This window comes from Oryza glaberrima, chromosome 10, assembly GCF_000147395.1.
Source record: "Oryza glaberrima chromosome 10, OglaRS2, whole genome shotgun sequence".
NCBI classification, from domain to species: Eukaryota; Viridiplantae; Streptophyta; class Magnoliopsida; order Poales; family Poaceae; genus Oryza; species Oryza glaberrima.
The window spans coordinates 21,175,915-21,183,029 of NC_068335.1; positions in this window are offsets into that span (position 1 = coordinate 21,175,915).

The following is a 7,115-nucleotide window of genomic DNA, read 5'->3' on the forward strand; positions in this document are numbered from 1 at the left end:
AAGGCATCATGTTCGGACATACTCTGCCGTAGCTCATTAGCTACATCAAAGTAGCTCAAAAAACATTTCCACACTTTAGGATCTGCATTTACACTTTTTTTTAGGTTTCAAAAAAGCTTTTTTTGAACCATTTGAGAGGGCGCAGCGTATCCGAGGGAGATCTGCTTAACTCCAGTGCAGGTCCAAAAGCTTGCCTTTAAGTGTATGAGCGTGCCAGTTAATTTGATCCTGCAATCAACAAGAAATAAAGACAAAGAAACCGCGGTTAAATCCATAAATGATAGTTGATCGGCTAGTTGCCGATGACATATCATTTATCTTTGAGCCGATGTCATATGTAGATTGATCGGCAATCGTGAATAAGTAAGAAAGAACTAAATTTACTCGATCGGCTGTAGATATTAATAATATATAATCCTTATGTCGATATATACTTAAATCAAGTTATTGGGATAGATCGATCGCCATGCTGAGACAGTATAAATTACTTAGATCGAAAGATAAATTAGCAACGAGACTATATATGTTCATAGCATAGCCGATCAGATAGATCTAGCATGTATCAGCTAATACTTCGATACCACTCTATATTAAGATATTAAAGCAAGTAGAATATACCAAACGAAAATCTAATATACCTAAATGCAACAAGATATTAATATAAAGGGTAGATTTAACATGTCACTCAAACATATAAGAAAAATATAGTTAAATCAGGTAAGATCGGCTGAAACCCGATGCTACCCTAATCGGCAACCAAAGACAGGCTAGAGGTTGAAATTCTAATCACGACTCATAAGATCAAACTCAACTGATGCAGGTATAAGTATGAAAAGAAGGACAATATCTAGACAATCAAGCCGTTGGATGTTTCATAGAGTGGTTGATATCCTATGTAATCTAAGTCAACGTCGGTATTTAACCTAATCGACCGCCTTCTAGTAACAGACATTAGCCGATTGAAGGTTAGATAGCGATATTGACGGAGATTACATAAAATATATGATAACTTGACGATTTACATAAGCAATATTAGAGTATCATAAAGATGGAAGCACTAATACCGAGAACGCAAGCCGCCATAACAAGTTTTACCTCTAGTTGAAGATCGAAACCGACTGAAATTTTTACATTTTGGTCCTTTTTGAAAACTTATTTTACAAATAGACTCCTGAAAAAACTTAAACCGGAAATGGTCCTTTTTGGGACGCCAGAGTGGCTGGCGCCATACCCCAACATGGCGGCGCCAGCCACACTGGCGTCGTGCCCGTGCCACCGTGGCAGTAGGGCTGTCGTGGAGGTGCTGACTAGGCCGAAGGGGGCGCCAGCCAGAGTGGCGCCGCCCCTCATACCACGGCGCCAGCATGGCTGGCGCGCCCCTCCTCTACGGGCCCCACCAACTTTCTCCCCCCCCCTCAAAATTTTCGCTTATGCCTCCGGGCAATGGCTGGCGCTCCCCCCAGACCGCGGCGCCAGGGTGGCTGGCGCCCCCTCCTCCCCCCATCGAAGCCCTTCTGCCTCTGGGCCTCGGCTGGCGCCGCCCTCATAGACCACGGCGCCAGGGTAGCTGGCGCCGCCCTCCCCCCGCCCAAAACCCTTCTGCCTCGCGGCACTGGCTGGCGCCACCCTCCCCAACCGCGGCGCCAGGGTGGTTGGCGCTGCCCTCTGCCTCCCTGCAAATTGAAGATCCATATTACACAAATGTACCAATTCACAGTTCGCAATTCAAATCACAATTCACAGATTCGTACGGACTAAAACAAGTTCCAATTGCACAAACCACAATGCCAAAAGTCCATCACATAGTCCATCACATATTCCACACATCAAACAATGACAAAAGTCCATCACATATTCCACACATCAAACAATGCGAAAAGTCCATCCTATATTCCACACATGAAACAATGTCAAAAATCCATCACATAGTCCTCACATAGTCCATCACATTTTATATCACATAGTGCACCACATATGTCATACTACCAACAAATATATTAACTTCATACAAATCACTTCTTCCGTTGGCGTCGAATAGCTTGCGAGCCCGGAGTGTACCTACATTTGAAAATCCAATGTTTAAAAAATTTTAAAAACAAAATGAGGGAAATCAAATAACATTTGAGAATGGTAAGCTCATTTTACCTCTTTTTCACTGCCCGAGTGGATCGCAAGTTGTATTGCGTGGGTTGCGTCCCCTGAGGCGCATCGGGAAGCTGCGACATGTCTATCTCCTCAGCGTCTGGTGCGACATAGTCCTCATCCTCCTCGTCGTTGTCGTCATCGTCGTCGCTAGGTGGAGCCGGCGCCTTCCCCTTTCCCCTCCCTTGCGGAATGCGTGACGACGACGAGCCACTAACTTCTTCACGCTCTTCTATCCTGATGGAGTGTCGAGCGGTACTTGGACGCGCGGATTGAGGTAGTGGTGGTGGTAGTCTCCGCGGTTGGTACACGTCGTCCAATCCAACCGACCTGCAACCTAATCTTGCTGCAAGTTTCCGGCACCTTTGACGAACTTTCTGCATTTCAAAAAAAAAAGAAGTTTGTTAGGCATAACTCAAGTAATGCATAGTGCTAAATAAATTTTACCTCTAAAACATTGCGGAGTGTGTTCTCCGTGTCCTCACCACCCCTCGGAGCTTGGAGGGCATGCCCCATTTCATTCACACTCCTGAGGAGCTCTCTCGACTGAAAGGTGAGAAGATATATGTTAGGGTCTAGGGTGAAAATGGAAATAACTTTGACAAATGTAAGAAAACTTACGACTCTGTCTCTAAGTGGGGCGTGCTCCATTTGATATCCAACTCTAGTCCGGACATCATAGGGATTCCGTCCCTCATCGGAGTCGCGGTCATCCTCTATGTCGGCTTCCGTCCAAGTAGGGCGGAGGAACAGTCTATATGTCCTATGCAGCCAACGAAGGTACTCTAAGAAAAGATGATTTTGGTGTATAGTCTCGATGTACCTGTCTTTCCTTCCGGCTGTCCTTCATTCATCAATGTATCTATTATGCTCTAGCCCCCAGTCTTTCACCTTCTTTGTTCTCACCCTGTCATACCTAGACAAGTAGAAGGTGATGAAACAATAGTGAGCATCGACAAGGGTTAAATGGTACAAAATTGAACATTGACAATGAAAGCAAACAAAGATAAGAAATATTTACTTGTGTAATTCAACTCCAGCTGAGATGTCCTCAACCGGCCAGTCTTGTTTCTTCCCGAACTGTCGCATGACACGGTGCGGAAGGTGGTACTCAACTGCCCAGAAACAAATCAATGGGCACTGGTACATGAAATAGTCAGAGTCTCGATTGCACATCGAGTTCAGGGTCAGGCTTGAAGCCTCATTTGTGTGGTATGGTAACCACTCAATCTGCAAAAGTTGAAGAGATGTCGTTGGTTAGTATCTCAATTAAAGAAGTAAATGTCTAACTAGAAGTGATATTGGAAGTACTTACATGTTGAGGTTGTAAGCAGTCCATCTCATTAACATAATGCTTGTATGCCACATCCCGATGAGCATGTGCAGTGGCAGTACTCTCAAAAAGGTAGGCCACTGTCTTCTCCATGTCTGGCTCATTGTAGGGCCAAGGAGTGAAGCTTTGCCTCCACTTAGGCCTTCCAACCGGTAGTCTTAACCACATCCACAGCTGAATCAATAGCACACAACCACTCATGTTGGATGATGGTGCCTGACGACAATAGGCCTCACAGAGCTGTCTATATGTCCACGCCAACACTGTTGAGCCCCAACTGAAACGGCCTAGACCACCAAGGTTGGCGACCAAAGGAATCCATATCGCCGAAGCAATGTCACCCCCAGCATCAGGAAACAGAACCCCTCTCAACAAGTGCAAGATGTATGCACGGGCATAACCCTCAACACGCCATGGCTCAGCGTCGTCGTCAAGATGTGAGAAGTTCTGACTCAGCCAAGACAGGGGTATTCCATTCTGCTTCTTCTTCCCCCCTTGCCCCTGCTCAATGTTCAGTGGAATGCCAAACAACTGCTCCACTTGTGCACGCCATCCAGGAGTCTCTGTCCTGGCCGTCACGGCATGCCCCCGTAATGGGAGGGCCAAGATCATAGCCACATCCTGTAGAGTGATGGTCATCTCACTACTTGGGAGGTGGAAGCTGTGTGTCTCAGGCCTCCATCTGTCCACAAGTGCTGTCAATGCAGGAGCGTTAAATACTGGCATTCCTCTGCTCACGACCAAGGCCACCCCGAGCAACCCGGCCGCCCTTAGGTACGGGATGTACCTATCGTCGAACACTGGGGGGGCATGAGCTCTGACTCGGAGCGGTTGAAGTACCTGCATTAGCAATTGTAAATCAATTAGTTAATATAATGTCAAATACACGCTACCGATACTTATGCACAAGTGAATCAATGCCGATTCATACCCTCCCCGCCTCAATCGCAGCCCCGCGATGACGGGCCTCGTAGTACGCCTCCAAGGCTGGGTAAGTCGGCGGTTGTCTCTCCTCGGCCATCCTACATGAAAAAGTAATAAATTCACCGTTAGTTACCAATGTGACATATATTAACAGAAAATGAATGCGAGAACATGAGTAGGAAAACAAAATATTTACCTCCCTAACACTTATATTTTTTTTGGACTTCTTCTTTTTTGGACGCTTAGGACACTTAGTTTTCTTGTGACCCTCCTGGTGACACAACGAGCATCTATTTTGCACCGGCGCAGCATCAAGTTGAACGCATGAAGGTGGTTTCCTTCCAGAACCACCCAGACCCGAGTCCATTTCGTTCTTGAATCGTTTCGATCTCCTCTTCCCTCTTGTTTTAATCTTCAAATTTGGGTCAGCAACAAATTCTTCACCATCGTATGGTGGCCACTGTGTGGGGTCGAGGTATGGCTCAAAGCGACTTGCCCATGTGTTCACAACGGCTCTTGAAGAGAACTGATACGGCATTCGGTTGGGAGATTCCTCATCAATTGCATGAATCAGATAAACGTGTATAAGATGTGAGCAAGGCATATGGTAGAGCAATGGCCTTTGGCAAGAACATGAGTTCCCCTCACCTTCAACTTTGAAGGCTCTTGCGCCGAATCTAACACCACCACGCGTTATACCACCCCTCTCTGTGACCTCGTATGTCTTTTTCTGCTTATCGAAACACCTGGCAGTGTGTTTGTTCGCCTTAATTTTTTGCACCTTCATCTTACTATCAACCTTGGTGGACCAACGCTACCCTAACTGGACTCGCTTCAAAGCTTCATCATGTCTGTTCACAAAGTAGTCATTGCACTTCATGAACGTAAATGATACTATGGCCGTCACTGGAAGCTTACGAACACCAACTAGCACGCTATTGAACTGTTCGGCCATGTTGGTTGTCATGTAACCCCACCGGCGGCCATTTCTATTGTATGCACGAGACCACTTATCTTTATCCAACAACTCATCTTCAAGCCATTTACGAGGACCTTCGGGAATACGCTGCCTTAGTGCCTCAACATCCCTCTCAAATATCCACTTCTCGTCAATCTGACATATCCTTAGGAGCTCTTTTGTCTGGTGCTTGTCCGCACCGGCCTTGTGGAAATTAGCACTGAAGTGCCTCATGCACCATCGGTGGTGAACCGGTGGCAATCCTGGAACAGGAGTCGTCATGGCATTCATTATACCAGCATGTCGATTTAAGATAATACAAACCTCCCTATGCGGCCCAACCACAACCCGTCGGACAAGATAGATAAACCAACACCAGTCTCGTGAATTCTCTTTCTCCACCAAGGCAAAAGCTAAAGGTATAAGTTGGTCCTCCGCATCAGCTGATAATGCAGTCATCAAGGCACCACCGTATTTCCCAGTTAGGAAGGTTGCATCTATAGCTAGTATTGGCCTACAATGCTTAAAAGCCTCAATGGAAGGACCAAAGCACCAGAATGCACGCATAAAAATTTTCTTGGTCACTCCATCAACGTTGACAACCCTATCAGGATGAGTATCGATGTGGTAGACCATACTGGGATTCCTCTGCTTAATGGCTTGCAGCAAAGTGGGCAAACGGACATACGCTTCACCCCATTCATAGTAAATGAGCTTCATAGCCTCCTCTCGTGCCCTCCAAGCCTTGCCATACTTCACCCTATACTGGAAAACCTCAAATATATACAAAGCTAACGCAGAAGCAGAGAGTGTAGGTTGCAGTTTTATGGCATTGCATAACCTATTTGCTATGAACTTTGATGTCAGCTGCTGGTGGCTCCCTGAACCTTTGGCAATAGCACAACTATGTTCCTTACCTACCCGTGATATCCTCCACGTGCCACTAGACCTCTTAGTTGCATGGACCTTCCATTTGCACCGTGGGTTTTCACATTTAACAGTGTACCTCCTATTTGCGGCAGAATTGACAACACGGTATGGACGATGGTGCACGATGGCGTACTCCTGGAGCCATAGCTTCAATGCGACCATGGATAGGAACTCTAAACCCTTTCTGAGACCATCCACCTGGAATGGTTCTAGCAACTGATCTAGGTTGATGCCGCCATCTAGTAGTGCACCATGGGCATGTGTTAGGTCCCTAAACTCAGGAATGTCCGGCTTCCTCCCAAACACCTTCCCAAACGCACGACATTCCTCTAATGCTAACTTGTCATTATTAGTAAGTGGAGGGAATGGACGGTCATCATCAGAGTCTTCAGCAAATTCAACATCATATTGCTCAACACTTGCCTCCTCGTCAACATCATCTCTATTGACTTCTACTGAGACAGAATCGTGACCACCACTCAATTCGACATCAAAGTAATCATCTGGATTCACATATTGGCCTGCTACTTCTGTCGGGTATTCAGGGTTGACTCCGTACGACGACCAATGAACACTCGCCGACAAATGTTCACTTAGATCAAGCCCCTCTTGTACTAACTCCCTTTTCATCTCCCTCGCTGCATCCACATCATCACTACCGCAATGTCTCTTTGATGGTCCTGCCTCCCATAAATCATTTCCAAGCAAAGGTCTCTTCTTCTCTCCTTCCCCCTCCAAGTCTTCTCGTACCAACTCAGTCTTACTTGCACCCCCTCCACGAAGAGAATAATATGTCACAAAATTCTTCTCAACGTAATGATAAGAAGG